At 42.5% G+C, this 7,580-nt stretch overlaps 1 long non-coding RNA gene across 1 annotated transcript in view; it reads right to left on the bottom strand.

Annotated features, from left to right (window-relative positions):
- Window positions 1-1,425, bottom strand: part of LOC114486327 (uncharacterized) — a 16,131-nt gene extending 14,706 nt beyond the window's left edge. Inside the window, exon 1 of the long non-coding RNA XR_008617426.1 lies at window positions 375-1,425. This is a non-coding gene — a long non-coding RNA (uncharacterized lncRNA). The remainder of the gene's footprint in view (window positions 1-374) is intronic.
- Between the last annotated feature and the right edge of the window lie 6,155 nt (window positions 1,426-7,580).

Raw genomic sequence — 7,580 nt, forward strand, 5'->3', positions numbered from 1 at the left:
AACCCGTGTCCCCTGCATCGGCAGGCGGACTCTCAACCACTGCGCCACCAGGGAAGCCCCTATACATAAGTATATGTTTGCGTATTTCTATCAAAGATCCCTGTGCTCCACCTCAAACTTGCCATGATGAAATGAGATACTTTGGTCATCAACAGAGAAATAATAAAATAATTCCCAAAGTTTGGGGAGAAGGGGAGGCTGGGGAGAAAACTGTTCCATATTTAGCATAAGATGACCAGCTTCCTGAAAAGTATCTTTCTCTACATAAACTACAAAAATCATTTCAAAATTTACCACTTTATGCTTTCCACACCTTTAACAAAACTGACATATCCAAAGTCAATATTGGAAGAGAAAAGGGATTATTTACTCACCCCCAGAGGAGCAGCCTTTCTCTCTTTTCAAAGATCTTTCTTCTTGTTGGTGGTGGTTTAAGTAAGAGGAACGGGTAAGTGGGAATCGTAGGGAGATGGGTTTTTACTCTCCAGAGGAGAATATTTTCCCCCCTCACCGTACCTTGCCGGTAGAATGATGCACTTGATTTAGTGCCCCAGCAGCAACTGAAGCCTTAAATTAAAGGCTCAGAGGAGTTCAAGGAAGAAGCGATGGGGAATCAGATTAGACAGAAGGTCTCTCCAAAAACATACACATTCAGTTTAGACCAGTCGTATTTTCCAACCCGAAGCACTCTTCCTACAGACTCTGGCGGTCAGCGTCCTTCCAAGCACAGGAAATACTGACATCCGTGAGCAAGCACATCTGCAGGAGTCACACTGCCCGGGCTCAGACCCAGGCTCCACCCACCAGCCATGTGGCCGCAGTCAGGGTCACTGATTTCTTCAAGCCTCCATTTCTCAGCTCTAACACGGGCATAACAATAGTACTTACCTCACAAAGTGATTAGGAAGATGAAACAAGGATGACAACTCATGAAGGGTCTTAGGAGAGGGTCTGGGGTGAAGTTAGTGCTCAAAAAAGCACAGCTACTGTCATTCTGCTTGGCAGTATTGCATATTCAGTTATTATTATCAGGAACAGCAGCATTGTTATGTACTCAAGGACTTTGGTCTGACTTAAGGTGAAAGTGTGAAATGGTGATCAATATGAGGGAGAAGGTGTAACTGAACCAAAACCTGAGTCAGCTCGCCGCGCATGCAGTAAAGTCAATCTACTGACACCAGGTTGTGGTGAAGGAAAGGGCAGTGTTTATCGCAGGGCACCAAGCAAGCAGTGCAAGTAGCAAGTGCTCAAAAAGCCCGACCCCCCGCCCCCCCGAAGGCTTTCAGGGAAAGGTTTTTAAAGACAGGGAGAGGGAGAGGGTTGCAGGGTGCGTGATCAGCTAATGGACATTCTTTTGATTGGTCGGTGGTGAGGTAATAGGGAGTCAACATCATCAACCTTCTGGTTCCAACCGGTCTTGGCTCTTAGTGCTTGTGGGCAGCGTGCAGTTAATTTCTTCCACCTGGTGGGGGTTTCAGTATCTGTAAAACAGCTCAAAGGATTTGGCTCAGAATATTATCTATAGCCTTTGAGGAGGAACTAAAGGTCCTCTACTTTGTTTAATGGCTAAATTATTATTTTGTCTTGCTTGACTGTTTTCCTTTGCTTCTGCATTTTCTCACTTCTTTAATTAAATATATTCTTTGGAACTCTGGGAAGGCCTAGGAGGCTAAAGTTTTTCTACAAACAAGAGGCAGGTAGAGGACATGTGCCAGGGGTGGGGGTGGGGGTAGGATGGGGGTGGTGCCCGGCTGTCCCAACGAGGCCCCATAGGGTCCTGCTGAGTTATAAAGGCAACAAGTAATTTGGGGGAAGATAAAAATTAAACCCACAAACACACTCTCACTCCTTTCCCTCTGTGCCAGACTGTCAGCCCCTATAGCTTTGAGATTAATCTAGGTATTGCCCTGAGATTAAGGTAACAAGCTGAGTTCCTCCATGCATGATCCATAGTGATAGAAACAAAGCCATCAGAGTGACACAGAGCACAATAAAAAGGTAGTTTTACTCTTTTAAACTAATTCTTAAATAATTAATGCATAAGTAGATTCTCCTCATAAAAATACAAATAATACAGATAAGGACAAACTCTCCCTTGACCACTATCCCCAATTCTAGAGCCCTCCCCAGAGGTAAGCACTGTTATCAGGGTGGAATGCATCCTTCAGACTTTGTCCATAGAAAATGTACACTATTCATTTTGGTTCACATAAATGGACTCTCTGTACTACTGATATTTGGCAACTGCTGTTTTAATTCATGAGTGTCTGGAATGTTGCCGTATTTGTATATATAAACAGTTCTACCTTATTCATTCTTTTCAATGTGTGTCTATTCCCAGTAACTGAGTGGATAGCTTTCACAGGGCTGACGAGATTCCATCCCTTGCCCCCTTCTGTCTTTTGCAGAAGCAGTTACCTTGTGGGAGGAAATGTCACTGGCTTGAGAGTTTGGAGATGTGTTCTTTGGTTCTACCACTTCTGACTAGAAGTAGACCTAGAGAACTCAGTTCCCTTATCTGTTAAACAAGAGAACTGGATCACACAGTTCTGATACAGCTACAATAATCCACGTTTTGGGTATTGAAACAGAAAAGCTGTTCCTCACAATGAGGAAAGTTGTGGGAGTGGGCGAAAGCTGATGATTTCTAAAGAAGTTCTTCCTGCAAAGAGATGAATGCTTTCCACAAAGTTCAGCCCACTTACAAACTAAAGTCTGGTTTACCTCATTCTTTTCATGTTCGCAAACTATTCAATAGTATGTGGGCTTTATTTGAAAATCACGAGAGTTGAGATATTTTTGATTAGCCACAGATACAGAAATTCTTCTGGTGGAATTTAGTTAAAAATATTTGCATCTGGGCTGTTTACTGGGTAGGGAATTAGGATGTTAGAGGGCAGATTTGGATGAAAGCTAAAAGGGAGAGGTTTCAGTGCCCTAAAAAGGTCCATTCAATTGAATGAACACCAAATATGTCCAGTGGTGAGGACACTAAAATAAAAACCAAGACCGTTAGATTTTGTACTTCCAAAATCTTCGCCATTGTCTGTTCTCTACCCAAAAGATGTCTGCCTACTGAAGTAGTTCTCTTGTTCTCAGTCCATTATCTAGGTACTTTGCTACTGGAGATTTCAGTCCATTACCCAGGTACTTTGCTACTGGAGATTTCAGACGAAAGCTTGAAGAACTATTTGTCAGCATGGCTTTTTAACAAGGTTCCCTTCAACCCCACCATTAATGTTTTAATCAGTAAAAGAGAGAGAGGTGGTTGACAGTAACATTTTCATGGCTATTTATTACTTTTTATTATTTTATCTGGAATATATTTAAAATTACCATTACTGACACCAAAAAGAAATATTCTTTCACCAGAAAATAGGGAACTATTATGCTGTGGATGAGCAGTGATAAAATTTGGAGTGTGTGGGGAGGAAGTTTGCCATATGGGATGAGGGGGAGGGGAAGACCCCAGCAAACCATCACCAACCTTCTTTCCTTTACAAACCATCACCTACCTTCTTTCCTTTACAAACCCTACCTTCTTTCCTTTACCCTCTGAACTGCAGTAGGTGGCAAAGACTTGGGGAGTCCATAGCATGACTGCCCACACCCCCTGTTGCTGAGCCCTCAGGAAAGCTAAGTTCTGCCCCTTTGTCCCACACCACCACATTCTGCTGGACCAGTTCACACCCCCAACCACATTCCCACTCCCTAAATGTAGTCCCAGGGCTCCAAGGTTGAGGGGCTCCAGAACTGATTTCTTATTTCCCTCCCAGGATCAGCCTTGTCTATGGAGTTAGAGATACAAGCTCAGAACATCCCAACCCCAGCTAGCCCTCCAGTTGACTAAAGAGGTCACTTCTTAGCCTCCAGTGCTTAGACTCCCTGCCTGCCTGTGTCCAACACAGTTATGGTAAAGTGGGTATTGGAAAACCCTAGTTTTCTTTCATAGAGTGTTGAACATAAATCCATGAAAGGCTAAGCAAGTCTTCCCCTCCCCCCACCTCCCAGCACCCTCCTCCAGCCTTTCTACATGAATCACAACATTTTAGAGCCTACAGAAATCAGGACTAGTGGTCCTAAGAACAAATGTAAGGTAGTCCCGTTGGTTTTTTTGCAGCCCCCTTTTCCCTTGTGGTGACTTCCCTCTGTGCCTTCCCACTGCTCCTGATGCCAGGGGTACTGATTCTAGGGCTCCCCACAGCAGGAGAACCTTCTCAGTTTCACCACATATCACAGTGCCCCTTGCCGGGGTCCTGGTTAATGGTCTAGACCACAAGGAAAAGGATGGGGTAAACACATGCAACCTCATCTCTGAGCCCTGGGACCAGATGCCTGCCCTATACCTCCCGAGGAAGTGACGCTGTTTAAGAGGGTCCCTGGAGGCAAAATGTTTTTTTGTTTTTTTTTTTGTGGTATGCGGGCCTCCCTCTGCTGTGGCCTCTCCCGTTGCGGAGCACAGGCTCCGGACACGCAGGCTCAGCGGCCATGGCTCACGGGCCCAGCCGCTCCGCGGCATGCGGGATCCTCCCAGACCGGGGCGCGAACCCGGTTCCCCTGCATCGGCAGGCGGACGCGCAACCACTGCGCCACCAGGGAAGCCCGGCAAAATGTTTTTAAAATTTTGTTTTTAATGATAGATCTCAAGTACTATCAGGTCAAAGGAGGTTGGCGTTTTTCAAGTTGTAAGTTTTTTCTGAAGCACCCCAAATCTCCCCATATTACCCTGCTAATACCATTATTCTATGAGTTTCTTTAATATCTCTTTTCATTCTCAACATTTGAGGGCTGAAATCAGGGAATGAAATTGCCATATGCCTCCAATTCAGTAAAATAGAACAGACTACAAGCTATAAGTTATCTTATATGTAAACAGAACACAAGTTAAATTATCAGTAAATTAAAATTGGATTATATGGGCACTTTGGCAAAAACACTTTGGACTTTAAAAAAGCAGACATTGAAACTACTATATCTGTGTTAGGCTGAAATTCTCAAAAATATCCCATGTAGATTGTTTATGGGTACATACACTCCTTTTCTTTGTTTCTTTTTTTCTTTCTTTTTTTCATTCAGCAAACTTTTATTGAACGCTTACCCTAATCTAGGACCATTCCAGGCACTGGGGATACAGACTTGAACAAGAAAGCCCACTTCCTGCTCTCAGGTTGCTGACATTATCTTTGAAGAGAGAGAAGGACTAGGTAATCAAGTAAACAAGATGATTTCATATGGTGATGAGAGTCTCCAGCCAAATAAAGCAGGTTACTATGATGCAGTGCCTGGGCAAGGGGCCTTTTTTGGGTTTTTTTGTTCTTTTAGGGATATCAAAGATTTTAATAAATGGAGAGTTATACTATTTTTGGATTATAAAATTCAATTTGTAAGGATGCCAGTTCTCCTCACATTTCTAATTTTAATGCTTTGCATCTGGGACCCCTCCTTTGCACACACTCTCCCCGCCTCCACTTGGGCCTAGGCAGCCGGTGCAGGCCACACTTCACAAGGAGGCGTCACCTGGCGGCTTGGCCTCTACCACTCTCCTGTGGAGGCGCCCTCCTCCCATTCCACTGGTTCCCACAGTCCCTGTCAGGCTGCTGCTCTGAGGGACATCCTCTTTTCCAGGTGGCCCATGCATTCCTTTTCTGACGAATCATTCCATATATACTAATTTGAGGTCAGAAGAAGCTTGGACTAGAATCTTGAAACTTCCCTTTTAAGTGAAAATATTTGAATTCTCGAAAACTTTGTTCTCAATTTCATTTCAGATAAAGAGATATATGTGTATATATATATGTGTATATTGTATATGGGTACGAATTTAATAAAGTAATTTCTTTAGAATTATAATTCCTTTCCATTGTGACTAAGAGCCTTCTAGGTGTGGTGGAAAGATGAATATGTGAAATTGAACAGAAGGTCTAACATTCTTTCTTCCTCATTTTCATTCATTTGCAACCCTTTCCGGGAGCTGGCTCTGGAAAGGGTAGTTCTATTAGAGGCGTTTACATGTAAATGCTAGCTTGCCAAGACATCTCCAGAGGTACTGGGACCAGCAAGTCAACACCAACAAGTGCTGAAACTCACCAGGTCATTCCTCTGGGAGCCCAGACCCCTGAATCCCGCAGGCACAAGGGCCATCTCAAGTTAACGGCCTTTCTTCCATCCTTATCCCTACCTGTGAACTGCTTCCTCTTCCTTTTTGTCTTAATCACTATGTGAATTTCAGGCATTCTTATCATTTTTTTTGTTCTCACATAAGCCTTATTTTGCCCCCAACATTGAGGCAAACAACCCTGAAAAGTTCTGGAAGCATCATTTCCACATTGTAAGTTATCATATCGTCATATTTCATCTGCTGAAATCCATTGATCACTACTTAGCTAGTCATCATGATTTAATTTTCCACCCTGCAGAGCTCTTTTGCACACTGCCATTTCTCTAAACAATAACACGCAGGATATGGTGTAGGGCAAAGATAGAACCAAACACCGGCAAGACAGGCTGTTTTTATTACTGTGATTTCCTTATGTTGAACACACTGATATCCAGCTAGCCGAGCTCTGCGGTTAATATTATATTCGAAATGAAAAAAGATTCCAAGTTCTTCAAAATTTGCATTCTCAAAGGCTGTCTTCTTGTATTTCTACATTTTAAAAACAATCTTCTGACAACTAAGATCGTACTTAAATCGGCTTTGCAAATTCCAGCAAGAAACTGAGTCCACTTCACCTGAGGATCTATTCTGTCGACTGCCCTTGCTTCCCTCTAGCCAAAAAGATAAACCATTAAAAATTTTTATATAATTACTTTAAAACTATTTTAAGGATTCAACATACAGCTAGCTAGGCTCCCTGGGAGTTATGGTACAGAAGGAGAAAGGGACGAAAGGATACAATACCAAGAGCTGGAAGAGGAAAATTTCTCAGTTGAATATTATGCCTGTAAAGCAAAGGAACAAAGCAAGCATTAGCGGGCAGACTGAAGTTCTGGTTCAGCGGTATGGTTCATGTGGCAGCACTCCTTTATAGAAGATGGTTGTCCAGAGAGTCCTGAACAAGTGTGTATTCATTTGTCTAGATTATGAACAAAAGTCAAACATAAAATTTTAAATGTGATCAAAGAAAGCTTGCAGCCACTCCCCCAAGAATATGGTCATGAAAGTAGCCAAATTTGAGAAACACTGTGCTGATTTTCTCTCTCTCCTTTATTTTTCTCTACTCTATGAAAATTTAACCCTTATTTGGAAGTTTGTTCTAGAATTGCAAGATGAAGTTCATTTCCTTCTGCAGTCTCTAGAGTGAATGGATAATTTCTTTCCTAATTAAGAAGTACCCATAGATGACACAGTGATTTTCTCAAGATCTTAAGGAATGATATTAAATGCAAAATACACCAATTTATTCTTGTTTGTTCCCTGCCATTATAAAAGAACGAACTAACCTGAATTAATTTGTTCAAAATGACCCCTACAGAGCTATTTTAAGGTCCCATAGTTCAAGGTTGTATGAATTCCTTTCATATGAAAATTAAGTAGCAAGGCGAAAGCATGTAACCATCTGGCATAACTCTGTAGCCCA

The sequence above is a fragment of the Physeter macrocephalus genome, chromosome 5 (assembly GCF_002837175.3).
Source record: "Physeter macrocephalus isolate SW-GA chromosome 5, ASM283717v5, whole genome shotgun sequence".
NCBI lineage: Eukaryota > Metazoa > Chordata > Mammalia > Artiodactyla > Physeteridae > Physeter > Physeter macrocephalus.